The sequence below is a fragment of the Microcaecilia unicolor genome, chromosome 8 (genome assembly GCF_901765095.1).
Source record: "Microcaecilia unicolor chromosome 8, aMicUni1.1, whole genome shotgun sequence".
Lineage (NCBI taxonomy): Eukaryota > Metazoa > Chordata > Amphibia > Gymnophiona > Siphonopidae > Microcaecilia > Microcaecilia unicolor.
The window spans coordinates 29,176,494-29,191,310 of NC_044038.1; positions in this window are offsets into that span (position 1 = coordinate 29,176,494).

Here is a 14,817-nt window from a genome sequence, read left to right on the forward strand (position 1 = left end):
GTTTTACTGTATATAGAACTTGCCTTGAGTTTAGCCGCCCATCAATTTATACCAATTCGTTTTCCTTGCATTACACACGGCAACACTGTGAATCTTTGCACAGTAAACAGCACCATCTACCTTTGATGCTTTTGACCTAGTTAATGCAAATTCTGTGACTTCACGGAGGGGAAGCAGAACTTAAGGACAGAGATCACTTCAGCCTACAGCAAGCAGTATGAATTGTAGGACATTTTGAGTGGGGGGACATTTCCAAAAATGGTGCTATCACTTCTGGATTTCCAGCAGCTCAGAAAAAAGTATGGTGAGAGGGGGAACTACATGGTTTGCAGAAGGCTCACAAATCCAGTGAGACAGGAGTCAGTAGGTGCCTAGACTCTGCTGGTGGCTATCTGTGCTGATTACCAGGCTTCTATTACTTAGTGAGATCTCGGGTTGAGTCTAATAAGCCAAATATAGAACAAATCACAGCAACAGATCTAGATTTACAAAAATGATCTTTTAACAAGAAACAAAAGGAATGAGCATTCATCCAGCATCAACAAGTTTCCACACACTATGCATCAGGCAAGGACCTTGTTCAGGAGGAGGAGCTGATAATGGTCTTTCAACTAACGTCTATTGCTACGAAGTCTAAATAGCACCTGATTTGGCAGGCTCCATTTTCCATATCAGATTTAAGGATGGGGCAAAAATAATAGCCCAAGATGGCAAAAAAAAAATCTGGGCCTGTGTCGATTTAACAAGCATGATAAGGTTATAAAACCCCCAAAGGCAAACTACCTACAAGGCTGAACAAGTTGAAAGTGCACACTTAGTGTGACATACAGGTAATGGTATGTTTCCTCGTCCTCTACTGGCATATTAGGGCATGTCCACCTAATGGGGGGGTATGTTATTAGATTAGATTACAAATGAAGATGTGTGTTGCAAGGAATGTGGTGTGGTGGTGCACAGATGGGATCTGTGGATTTGAGTATGGACATGGTGGGATTGTGGGGAAAGTTGTATTTGAAAGTGTGGATATTTGTGGTAGCCATACACTTTTCTCTTTGCTCCCTCAGTTTCATCTTTTCTCCCTTCCTCTGTTCCCTTCTCCTCACCTCCCTTCAATCTCCAATCCACTGCTTTTACCTCTCCCTTTCTCTCTTCATATCCAGGGCCAGCCTAGGGGAGGGGGTGGCACAATTTGTGGGAGGGGAGAGGTGACACAGCAATCAACTTCTTCTTCATCCTTCTCCCAAGTTGTTCAGCAGCTTCCCTTCCCTTCTCCCCCCCCCCCCCCCCCCCCATGGCAACATTGGCATGTCAATCAGCTTGCCAGCACAACACTCATTGTGCTTGATACAGGGCCTTGAGCATCTGCACATGCTCAAAGCTTGATATGGTCCTGTCATCTCCAAATTTCTTCTTTCACAAGGAGCAGGTGCTGGACACCATATTGTGGGGGGGGGGGGGGGGGAATAGGGAAGAAGAGATGCTATACCCCATAGAGGGCAATATAGGAGAGAGGTGCTGAAACCATGGTGGGGGTAGAAAAGGGCAGAGATTCTAAAGAGAAGGGGAGATGCTGGACATCACAGTGGGTACAGGGGGAGGTATGGAAGGGAAGGTGCTGGACTACAGAAAAGGAGAGGTACTGAAAAACAGAAGGAAAGAGATATTGGCTGGTAACTCTTGAGATAGAGAAGGTCCAAGTGAGTCCCCTTTAGGAAAAGGTGAACCAAAGCATGCTTCCATTCTCCTGGAACCAAACCCATCACTAGGCTCTAATTCACATCAACAAAAGTAAAGGCAACAATCCATGGCAAGGCAAACTTGGCCAGAATGAATGGATAAGATCAAGTGGACAGTAACAGGGGCATTTTCGAAACAGAAGGGCGCCCATCTTCCGACACAAATCGGGAGATGGGCGTCCTTCTCTCAGGGTCGCCCAAATCGGCAGAATCGAAAGCCGATTTTGGGCGCCTTCAACTGCAGTCCGTCGCGGGGACGACCATAGTTCAAGGGGGCGTGTTGGAGGCAAAGTGAAGGCGGGAATGGCGTGCTTAAGAGATGGGCATCCTCGGCCGATAATGGAAAAAAGAAGGGCATCCCTGATGAGCATTTGGTCGACTTAGTCCATTTTGTTTCAGGACCAAGCCTCAAAAAGGTGCCCAAACTGACCAGATGACCACCAGAGAGAATCGGGAATCACCTCCCCTTACTACCCCAGTGGTCTCCAACCCCCTCCCACACTAAAAAAAAAAAAATTTAATTTTTTTGCCAGCCTCAAATGTCGCACCCAGCTCCATGACAGCAGTATGCAGGTCCCTGGAGCAGTTTTAGTGGGTGCAGTGCACTTCAGGTAGGTGGACCCAGGCCCACCCCCCCTACTTGTTACACTAGTGCTGGTAAATGTGAGCCCTTCAAAACCCACCCAAAACCCATTGTACCCACATGTAGGTGCCCCCCTTCACCCCCTAGGGCTATGGTAGTGGTGTACAGTTGTGGGGAGTGGGTTCGGGGGGGGGGGGGTTGGGGGGCTCAGCACCGAAGGTAAGGGAGCTATGCACTTGGGAGCAATTTGTGAAGTCCACTGCAGTGCCCCCTAATGTGCCCAGTTGGTGTCCTGGCATGTGAAGGGGACCAGTGCACTACGAATGCTGGCTCCTCCCATGACCAAATGCCTTGGATTTGGTCGTTTTTGAGATGGGCATCCTCGGTTTCCATTATCGCCGAAAACCGGGGTCGACCATCTCAACATTTAGGTCGACCATCTCTAAGGTCAACCTAAATGTTGAGATTTGGGCATCCCCGACCGTATTATCGAAATGAAAGATGGACGCCCATCTTGTTTCAATAATAGTGGTTTCCCCACCCCTTTACGGGGCCATCCTGCGGGGACGCCCTAAGGAAACCTTGGGCGCCCCGTTCGATTATGCCCCTCCATGGCTTCTGCAAATTTGCTAGCATCTTAGTAAGTGTCTACAATGTAACCAATGGCGTAGCCAAGGATGGGCTTGGGTGGGCCCAGGCCCACCGACTTTGAGCTCAGGCCCACCAGTAGCAGCACACCTATGATGCGGCTGGCAGAGATTCCCAAGCTGAAAACTCCCAACAACTGTTCCTCCTGCATACCTTATAAATAGCAGATCTTTGCCTGCAGGAAGCAGCGACTGATACATACTGCTTACACCGGCCCCACAGCCTTCCCTCTGATGTATTCCCGCCTATGCGGAAACAGGAAGCTGCATCAGTGGGAAGGATGTGGGGCCTATATGAGTAGTGTGTATTAGTTGCTCCTCACTGAAAACCTGAAATTTAAAAGGTGTGCAGGAGAGGAGGGTTATTTGAGAGCATATGACATGCAGGCAAGAGGAGAGACCAAATCACCTATGGGATGGGGTGGGGTTCTTCTGCCCACCCATCATGGGCCCAGGCCCACCCAAAATTGGGTGTCTGGCTAAGCCTCTGAATGTAACCAGTTGAAATGAACACCAAACTGGCATTGAGGAACAAGATGGAGGTACTCTTGAAGATACAGGTGCAAAATGTTCTGAGAGAAGATGCAAACATGGGCCACCCTAGGCCTCCATTAAAATAACCAGCAATGATCTTGCTTCATCCACCTTTCAAATAATCTGCCAAGACATCCACTTGTGGCAATGGCCGACTAATAGAAACCATTCCATCACACAGCTGAGATAGCGTGTCCATAATATGAGAGGAGTAAAAAGTCTGTTTAGCCTACTTAGCCCATAGACAGCAGATTCCAGAGACTGGGAGGAAGGGGCAGGGTTATCCAAGTTCTCAAAGATTGGAAACCCAGAAGAGGAGCAGAGGGAGGCCAGGGTGCACCTTTCAAGCAACACAGGCACGTTTTCCAATTCATGCTAGGATACTGTTCAAACTGTTGTGCACAGCTTTTAAAAATAATGCATGGTTGTGCCCCTGCTTATGATTGTGAGATTGAAGTTGCTTATTAAGGCTTTGCATTCATGAGAATGCAATCATCTAATGAGTCAGAATTTTCACTCTAATGGATCACGCTAAAGGATCATGATATTCTTTTCTCAGTCCTCAGCTCATATGGTCTGGAAGGAAGAGTATTGGATTAGTTCAGGGGCTTTTTACATAATTATTCATATAGGGGCCCTTTTACAATTCAGAAACAGAAGTTTAGATACAACAGACATCAGATTACATTGACAATCTTAGAAATTGGCTATAAGGTAGATTACTTTTGAGAGATTTGTTACGGCAGCTGCTATAATGTAGAAGCTTATTGACATCTTCTGGCAAATAGAGGTGTTAAAACTGCCATTTGTTAATAATATCCTAATATCTAAAAATGAAATTTCTTTCTGATCATAATTGATCTTAAACTGTCTTCGGAATTCAACCATGCATAAAATTCTAAGAGTGTCTTCTGTTCCTGTCCAAATCATGAAAACTTTGATATATCTGCACCATAGTAAAACATTATCTTTAAAGCTAGTCTTTTAAAAATTTCTTTCAAAGTTGGCAACGTAAAGGTTAGCGACTGAAGGGGCCGTGGTTAACATTTTTAATGGGAGTTAACCATGTACGCGCCTACAATATCCCTATAGGTGCCTACATGGTTAGCAGGCGCGCTAAAAACACTAACGCACCTTAGTAAACAGGGCCCTTAAAGTTTTTAAATTATTTTCAATGCCCTTCTTCATATTTTGTTAGATACGCAGTTTTCTGTTTGGTGCACTGTCTCTTAGGCCTGCTGGTTCTGGTGACTGCCCAACACACCCAAACCTTTTGATAGTCCCTCTGAACATTATCAGGTTCTGTTCATTTTCAACAGCATAATTTGCAGGACCTTTAGGCCAAGTTTGGACCCAACGGGTAGAGTTTAACAAAAGGTAGTGGGACACCAAGATGAAAATGAGACGTCCCAAAATATTACTTTTAGAGCATGACAAATACAAGGGCCCTTTTACAAAGATGTGCTGAAAAAATGGCCTGTGGTAGTGTAGACAAATATTTTGGGCGCGTGCAGAATCATTTTTCTGCACACCTGTAAAAAATGCCTTTTTTAAAAAAATTTTTGCCAAAAATGGACGTGCGGCAAAATGAAAATTGTCGCACGTCCATTTTGGGTCTGAGACCTTACCACCAACCATTGACCTAGCGGTAAAGTCTCATGCGGTAACCAGGCAGTAATGACCTATGCTCGTCAAATGCCACTTGGCGTGCATCCGATACGCACAACAGAAAATAACAATTATTTTTTGGCCGCACGCCAAAAATTAAATTACCACAAGAGCCACGTGGTAGCCATGCGGTAACTCCATTTTGGCATGTGTTGGGTACGTGTAGACGCTTATGCGACTTAGTAAAAGGGCTCCACAGTGCTCATACCTAACAAATTATATCTCTGTTTATATCTATAGGTAGTTATATTTGTTGTGTAACGCTTTCAAACCAATTGTGTGCTACTTTTTGAGAAACACTTCTTGGCAAGAAACGAATGGCAACTCTCTATGACAGGATACTACTGTTTGCAGAGCTAGATGACTACCATGAATATGTCAACCATAGGCCTTCAAGTAGATTTGCAACAAGCTATTCTGAACTGTACTGCGACTGTGCACTAGGGGGCAATGTTGTGTTACAAACTGCTGCTGCTGCTCGAAAACTTAAGCATTTCATTAACAGAAACATTGAATGTGGATTTTAGTCTGCTCTACTTTTCTAAACCTTAAATCAGAACAAGATCAAAACTTTAAAAAAAAAAAAACTTCCTTCCGTTTTCAGTAGCAATAACCTTCTCAGTGTGGCTTTGTAAAAGATTTGCTTATTTCCGATCTGATGAAGAAGGGCAACCTTCGAAAGCTAATCAAGAAATGTATTAAGTTATCTAATATAATAAAACGCACCGTGAACGTTCTAATGAGGACAACGTTCTGTGAAGCCCTGAAGCCCTGAAGCCATCTGACGTCACTGAAGCTGTAGGGTTCGTGGATTCGTGGTGTGAAGCCTTCAAGCCAGCCAGCCGTCTCTGCCCCGCCCTCGCGAAAAAAACAAACAAATCGGGAAGCGAAACGTCAGGGAAGGAGGCGGCGCTCCCGACGTCTAGCCTTCCCTTCGCTGTGTTCCGCCTTCAAAATAAGGCGGAACACAGCGAAGGGAAAGCTAGACGTCGGGAGCGCCGCCTCCTTCCCTGACGCTTCGCTGCACGAACCGCCACGGAGGTAAAGTTAAAAAGAATAATAAAAAAAAAAGGGATGCATGGATGCGAGGCATGGATGCGAAGGGGGGGGGGGAGAAGAGGGCGGGCCAGGCTGGGACATGGGAGAGAGAGTAGCATGGATGCGAGGGGGGGGGGTCATGGAAGGGCGAGAGGGGACTTGCTGGAAAAGGATGAATGGAGGCGGCAGGGGACAGAGGAGCATGGATGGGTATGGATTAGGAGGACAGGGCACAGGGAGAGAGGGGAATTACTGGAAATGGATGAATGGAGGGGGCAGGGGACAGAGGAGCATGGATGGGCATGGATTGGGAGGGCAGGACTCAGGGAGAGAGGGAAATTGCTGGATAGGGAAAAATGGAGGGGCCAGGTGACAGATGAGCATGGATTGGAAGGGCAGGACTCAGGGAGAGGGGAATTGCTGGATAGGGATGAATGGAGGGGACAGATGGGCATGGATGGATATGGATTGCAGAGCAGGCCTCAGGCAGAGAGGGGAAATGCTGGATAGGGAAAAATGGAGGGGCCAGGTGACAGAGGAGCATGGATGGGCATGGATTGGAAGGGCAGGACTCAGGGAGAGGGGAATTGCTGGATAGGGATGAATGAAGGGGACAGATGGGCATGGATGGATATGGATTGCAGAGCAGGCCTCAGGCAGAGAGGGGAAATGCTGGATAGGGAAAAATGGAGGGGCCAGGTGACAGAGGAGCATGGATGGGCATGGATTGGAAGGGCAGGACTCAGGGAGAGGGGAATTGCTGCATAGGGATGAATGGAGGGGACAGATGGGCATGGATGGATATGGATTGCAGAGCAGGCCTCAGGCAGAGAGGGGAAATGCTAGATAGGGAAAAATGGAGGGCCCAGGTGACAGATGACCATGGATGGGCATGGATTGGAAGGGCAGGAGTCAGGGAGAGGGGAATTGCTGGATAGGGATGAATGGAGGGGACAGATGGGCATGGATGGATATGGATTGCAGAGCAGGCCTCAGGCAGAGAGGGGAAATGCTGGATAGGGAAAAATGGAGGGGCCAGGTGACAGAGGAGCATGGATTGGAAGGGCAGGACTCAGGGAGAGGGGAATTGCTGCATAGGGATGAATGGAGGGGACAGATGGGCATGGATGGATATGGATTGCAGGGCAGGCCTCAGGCAGAGAGGGGAAATGCTGGATAGGGATGAATGGAGGGGGCAGGTGACAGACAAACATGGATGGCCATGGATTGGGAGGGCAGGGCTCAGGGACAGAGGGGAATTGCTGGAAAAGGATGAATGGAGGGGGCAGGGGACAGATGGCCATGGATTGGGAGGGCACGGCTCACACTCTCTCTCTCATATACAATGTCTTTCTGACTCTCACTCTCACACACTCTGTCTCACACTGTATCACATTCACTCTCTATGTGCCACACAGTCACTCACACACTCGCTTGGTGTCATACACTCACTCTCACAGAGAATCTGTGTCTCACACACACTCTCTCTCTTGCCCACACACACACACTCTCTCTCACACTGTGTCTCACATACACACTTGCACACACTCTCATTCTCACACACACTCTCTCACAAACACACTCACACCCAGACTCACTCTCTCTCTCACACACTCACACTTTCACTCTGACTCTCAAACAGTCACTCTCACATACACTCTCCCAAACATACACACTCCAAGGAAAACCTTGCTAGCGCCCGTTTCATTTGTGTCAGAAACGGGCCTTTTTTACTAGTGTCCAATAAAAAAGGTATCATCTTATTTTCTTTTCCATGTTTTATTTTGTTTGATTTCTATTGATAACCTAAAAGAAGCCATAATTGCTAAAAGTTGCAGTTGGACAATCGGAGAAAGTGAGTCAAGTAGTATGGTAACCGTGCTAGTCCATTTTTAAAGGTAATAAACAGAACTAAAACAAAACATAGAAAAGAAAATAAGAGGATATCCTTTTTTTTTTATTGGACTAACTTAGTACATCAGGAAACGATGAACCTGGGCCCCAAATTTGCTGAGAAACCATTTTACCTCCTTTAGGAACCAGCGCTAGCAGCTCATTACAAAATTAAATCCTGCTGCAGCCATTACCAAAGGAACAGAGGAAGTGCAGGAAAGCTTTTTTTTTTCTAAATTTGCTTGCAATATACTTCCAGCTAAGATGGTAGTCACCAAATCAGTAACAGAACACAGACAAGGAATGGTGGTAAGAACAGGGAAGGGAGATGATTATAGATCATGTTGGTATGGCAGAGAATAACTAGGGAAGCTAGAAGTCCTAACCAGCCAACAGCTGGAAGTCATTAGTATACTCTGGTCTAGGGTTACCATATGTCCAGATTTACCCGGACATGTCCTCTTTGTGAGGGCATGTCCGGGCAACGGGGTGGGTTTTGCCAATCTGCCCGTTTGTCCACAAATGAGGAGGAGTGGCCTAGTGGTTAGGGTGGTGGACTTTGGTCCTGGGGAACTGAGGAACTGAGTTCGATTCCCGGCACAGGCAGCTCCTTGTGACTCTGGGCAAGTCACTTAACCCTCCATTGCCCCATGTAAGCCGCATTGAGCCTGCCATGAGTGGGAAAGCGCGGGGTACAAATGTAACAAAAATAAAATAGATACTATTGGAGATTCTACATGGAATGTTGCTACTATTGGAGATTCTACTTGGAATGTTGCTACTATTGGAGATTCTATTCCACTAGCAACATTCCATGTAGAAGGCTGCGCAGGCTCCAGAAGCAGAAGCCTGCGCGGCCACATTGGTGATCTGCAAGGGCCGACTTCTACATGGAATGTTGGAATAGCAACATTCCATGTAGAATCTCAAATAGTAGCAACAGTGGAGGAGTGGCCTAGTGGTTAGGGTGGTGGACTTTGGTCCTGGGGAACTGAGGAACTGAGTTCGATTCCCACTTCAGGCACAGGCAGCTCCTTGTGACTCTGGGCAAGTCACTTAACCCTCCATTGCCTGCCGCATTGAGCCTGCCATGAGTGGGAAAAAGTGCGGGGTACAAATGTAACAAAAAAAAAAAAAAAAATCCAGACAAACGGGCAGATTGCTAGCTAGTGACCTCTTCCGCCTTCGGAGCAAGAAAGAGCCCCCTCTTTCCTGCCCGGAGCGCTGCCCTGCATGCATCCTTCCTGTTGCTGATCCTCGGCGCCGATTCAAAATGGCCACCGAGAGTTGAAGTGACCTCGCAAGACGTCAACTCTCGGTGGCCATTTTGAATCGGCGCCGAGCTCAGCAACAGGAAGGATGCATGCAGGGCAGCGCTCCGGGCAGGAAAGAGGGGGCTCTTTCCTGCGAAGAGGTCACTAGACCACCAGGGCAGTAGTAAGGGGAGGGGGGTGACGGGGACAGGGGGGGGGGCGACGGGGTATGTGAAAGGGGGGAGGGGAAAATGTGACAGGGGCGGAGTGAGGGTGTGAAAGGGGGCGGGTGGGGTGTGTGGTGGCAGCGGGGCATGTGTCCTCCTTTTTGAGGGACAAAATATGGTAACCCTACTCTGGTCGTCATACTGCCCTGATGGCACCAAAGTACTATTCTGCAAACGCACATCCGTTCCTATATAGAACAGGCTCCTACCACATGCCCTCCAAGGACCGAATTGGAAGCACCTAGTTATAAAATAGCCCCCTTGGGTCTGTACTTTGCTCTCACATTCTCATCTCTTTGGGGAAGAGGCCATCAGAAACCAAATTCTTTGAACAAGGGAACATAGGATGGGGCTGAAAGAGGACAGATTCAGGAATAACCTAAGGAGATATTACTTTAGAGCAGGCCTTGATAATATTTCTTTGGATTCAGAAGCCGGTCCAAAATTAAAAGACAGTGGCTGAGACCTCGCTACCCCCTCTCCCCTTGTCTCTGTGAATGCTGAGGAGCAGGAGGAAGAGATCTTCTGATATCTGCCACGGCTCCTGTAGGGCCTGAATTACAGGTCCAAGGGAAATAGAAGGAAATCTTAATAAATCAGATTTTTATACATCCCTGCGAGCCAGTGCCAGAACTACACAGCCAGCAGCCCTCTTCTCCCCCTCTCCTCCCCACACACACTTTGTCATCACCCAGTGTTTGTCTCCCTCCCCTATCCCACCATCTTCCTCCTTCCTTAAATTGACACCCTCTAGATCAGTGGTAGGCCATTCTGGTCTTTGAGAGCCCAAAGCCAGTTAGGTTTTCAAGATATCCACAATGAATATGCAGGAGATAGATTTCTATGCGTTGCAAAACTATCTCTTGTATATTCATTGTGGGACTCTTGGGGACTGGAATTGCCTCCCCTGCTCTAGATCTTACCTACCCCATCCCAGCTAGCCATTGAGACTACCACACAGCCAGTTATCATCCAGGAAATTAGTAAGCCATTGACTAGCTATCCCTCATCACAAAGCAAGCCATCCAGCCCCTACCTCTGCCCTCAAGCCATCCCTCCTCCAGCTCTTATCCTTCTCTCCAACTAGCCAGCAGGACCACAGATTCTCACCTAGCTGTCCCTGGCTGCCAGGTAAGCAAAATCTTCCTCCTCTCTCCATCTACGCAGCTCTATGTGAGTTTTGTCACATGGTGCAGAAACTCTCATGCTGGTCTCTCACAAGACTGGTCTCAGGTTCTCAAGTCTCGAATAACCAGTGTGAGAGTTCCTGCCCCATGCGATTCAAAGTCCAGAGAACCATGCAATGCAGAAAGAAGTTCCTACTCCAGCCGCAATAGTTGTGTCTGCGACTGCAACAAAAACAAACAAAAAAAGGGGAGGGGCAAAAAAAAATCCCAGGTGCCAGAGAGAAATTTTCAGCCATCGTGACAATTTGCAAGCTCGGATTGGTCAAGTCCTGCGTTACAAAAAGGGTGGTGGATGCTTGGAACAGCATAGCAGACTAGGAATGAGATGTCATCATTTGCAATGGAATGTCCCCCCTTCACTCTTACTAAAGTGTGCACTCTTTTTTTTTTTTCAACAGTGCACTTATGCACGATGGTCCAAGCATTGAAAAAGAGTGCAGACATTTTGCACAGAGGGTGGAATTCATGAAATAGCACAAAAACGTTAGGTACCAGGATGATCTATGCTAAGCTAGTATTCTGTAAAGGACGCTCTGCATGGAATGACTTAGCTTAAAGTGCATTTTGCACCTAACTTTAAGCACAAGCATTACGTTTGCCAATAAATGCTTATGACTGTCTGCTGGTAGTTAGGTGCGCAAAGGCCAGGATTCTAAAACATCACGCCTAATCTCAGGGAACGCCCCTCTCATGGCCCAGCTCCCTTTAGAGTTGCGTACTACGAACTTTAGATGTGTATGTTATAAAATAGGATAGTGGTTCCCAAACCTGGTCCTGGGTGCACTCCAGCCAGTCAGGTTTTCAGGATACCCACAATGAATATTCATGAGAGAGGTCTGCATGCAGTGGAGGCAGTGCATGCAAATCTGTCTCATGAATATCCATTGTGGATATCCTGAAAACCTGACTGGCTGGAGTGCACCCAGGACCAGGTTTGGAAACCATTGAAATAGGGTACAATGCAGATCATGTAACTCCTAATTACTGCCAATTAAGTGTTTTATTCCAGTAATCATTAGTGCCTAATTGACTAATTAGTTTAGATTGCCCAAATTTAGGCACAGATCCCAGATCCACAAATAAACCAAACAGAATCCGAGGGGCAGTGCGCTTTCTTTGCACATAGTGTGCACTCTTTAAGAAGAGTGTACGCTCATGACAGGCTCCTTTTACAAAGCGGTGATACCGATTAGCGTCAGCTGAATGCAAAGAAGCCCATGGGACTTGAATGGGCTTCTTCACATTCAGCGCACTGCTAATCAGTAGCCCTGCTTTGGAAAAGGAGCCCAAGGTTTGTTGTGGAACAGTAAAACAGAAAGGTTTCTGGATGTCCAGCCTTAATGGACAGTATCTGAAATCAATAAAACATGTGAAACCCTGTGTCATTAGACAGGAGATGGCTTCTCTCATCATGTAGGAAGGTGCGTTGGTCCATGGTCACATAAAAGGATTCTTCTCCCATGTAAAAAAGAAGATTTGCCAAAACTAGAGAATCCTCCTTGAAGCTGTATGTGCTGCATCCAAGTTTGTTTTCAGCCCTCTTCTTGTGGTTTTCTGCATGGTGATTGCTGAAGAAAAGCCACAGCAAAATGACTGAAATGTTGATCAAGCAAACTTTGACATGGCACCATGCAGATAGCTTCAAGAGCCCTTATACCAGCTCCAGAAGCCTAAGCGAACACCTTGAGCATGTATCTGAGAACAAAGAGAGGACATGCCTTCACCAATAAGGACTGAGGGTAGCCCTAATTAGGTCTAAGTACAGAGGTGACCATGATGGCAGCAACAAACTGTGAAAGCCCATAGGCAGGGCCGCCGAAAGGGGGGGGACAAAAGTCCTGGGGCCCGGCACCACCACCGCCTGGCCCGCCCTCTGTCGCCGCCTGGCCCGCCCTCCGTCACTCCCAGAACTAACCTTAAGCCTCCTTTCACTTTGCAGCAAGCAGCAGAAGGTCAGGCCAATCCTTCCTTCCATGTCCTGCCCTCGCCTGATGTAATGTCCGTGAGGGTGGGGCACTGAAGGAAGGAGGAGAGGTCTGCCCTGCCGCTGCTTGCTGCGAAGTGAAAGGAGGCTTAAGGTTAGTTCCGAGGGCCTGGCCCGATAGCGGGTGGAGGGGGGCCCGGCGACCTCGGGTGGGTGGGCGGTGGGGAGCCCGGCGATCTCGGGTGGGCGGCGACCCCGGGTGGGTGGTGACCTCGGGTGGGGGGGGGCCCGGCAACCTCGGGTGGGTGGGCGGTGGGGGGGCCCAGCGATCTCGGGTGGGCGGCGACCCCAGGTGGGCGGTGACCTCGGGTGGGGGGGGGCCCGGGGGCGGCCTTGTCCCGGGCCCGGCTCTCGGTGGCCCTGCCCCTAGGCCAGGGCCTGAGTCAGTGTGAACTCCGCTCCCGGGCCCACCTTGGCTCCATCTTCCTTCTAGTTTCCATATTGAAGGTAGGCCGCAGGAGCATGCACTGGTTCTGTACCTGCCCCACCCAATTTAACAGCTGTTGCCACTGTTACTTCTGCTGTCAGGCCTAGGTGTAAAGCAGAGCAGCAGGTGTAGAAGAGAGACTAGGGAGACAGAAGGCCTTGCTGGAGGATGGAAGCAGGCAACACATCAGCAATTATATTGCCGATTTAAAGGTCCTTCTATCCACCTGCCTCTCTTCATTAAAACTATTCAGGCCAAACAAACACCAGCTTGTTGACAACCCTCAACACAGAACTCTGAAGATCAGCTGGGAAAAGACATGATCTCTTATGAAGAAACGAGATGATGGGCAAGGCCTTCAGCAGGAGCCAGGTCAAATGGTGCCAGTAAGCTATGCTACCAGCATAGCCCCAGTAGTGGATGCAAGCTGAAATTGTATCCTTAGCTGCTAAAATCCTTTCCTTGAGTCCTACTAGACAGCAAATGCCACCCCCCTTTTTTTTTTTATTTAGAAACTACATGCATGAACTCAGGGCTGGCATTAAGAGGTGGCAAATGGAGCAATTGCCCCAGGCCTCCTTGCCTGCCTCAAGCTGGCAGCCATTTTCTCTGCGTGTGAGACAGTATGCAAGTTGCTGAAATTTGAACCCCTTCTCTGAGGAAGGCACGACACTTGGCCAATGCCGATGGAGGTTTTCACAGTGTGGAAAACAGCTGTAAGTAACATTAGTGCAAGTAACAGTTTTGAACATTTTTTGGAATATTTTTAAAGAAAAGTTAACAAACTTAAAGTGGATACACCAAATCATTTTTAAAAGTTAAAAATGATGGATCGATATTGTTGCTTTTAAAGATTTGGATAGCAACGTTGATGCTGTGAATTCTGATGATCCTTATAGTAGCTATTTGAAACTTGTGAAAAGATGTTGAGAGTATTGTAAAAACAATCCATGAAAGTTTCCTGATTTGATACTTACTCTGCTGCTGCATTGTGCCGAGTAAAACAGTTGCCTGGGATAAAAATTATTGTATTCAAGCTGAAGGAGGCATAGCCTACAGACTGGCTTTGGAGCTCCCTCCCCTGTTTCTGCCCAGTGCCCCCTACCTGCCCAACACCAGCCCCAATACAGTGCACAAGTAAAAACTATTTCAGAAGGGATTGCTTATATAAAAGTTTAAACATTTTACAAACTGGTATATGTGTATGTGATTTTTGCAAGCTGCCTAGAATGGTAGATATATGAATGCTATATGCATTTAAAAGTTAAACAAAAAAAACTGTGAAACGTTTTGAATGAACTATCATAATACATGTGTGGCTCAGCTACTTTTCATTATGTTTCCTCATCAGGCCCTGAGCTGAGGAAGACGGTTCTGGGGTTCCAAAGCTAGTCAAAAAATATACCCAATTAGCTCAATACAAAAGGTATCTGTTTTATTTCAATATATTAGTAGGCATAATGTTAAAACTAAGGTAACATTTCTGAAAACAAGGACCTGATAACCAAACGTAGGTAACTAATCCTAAATTACTATATATAATACACGCACCCCTGGCAGCCAAGCAGTGTAGCTGGACACGGATTTAATTCTAGAGTCCAGGCCACAGCTGCAGGGTTAAGTTCCAGGCAGACCTTTCC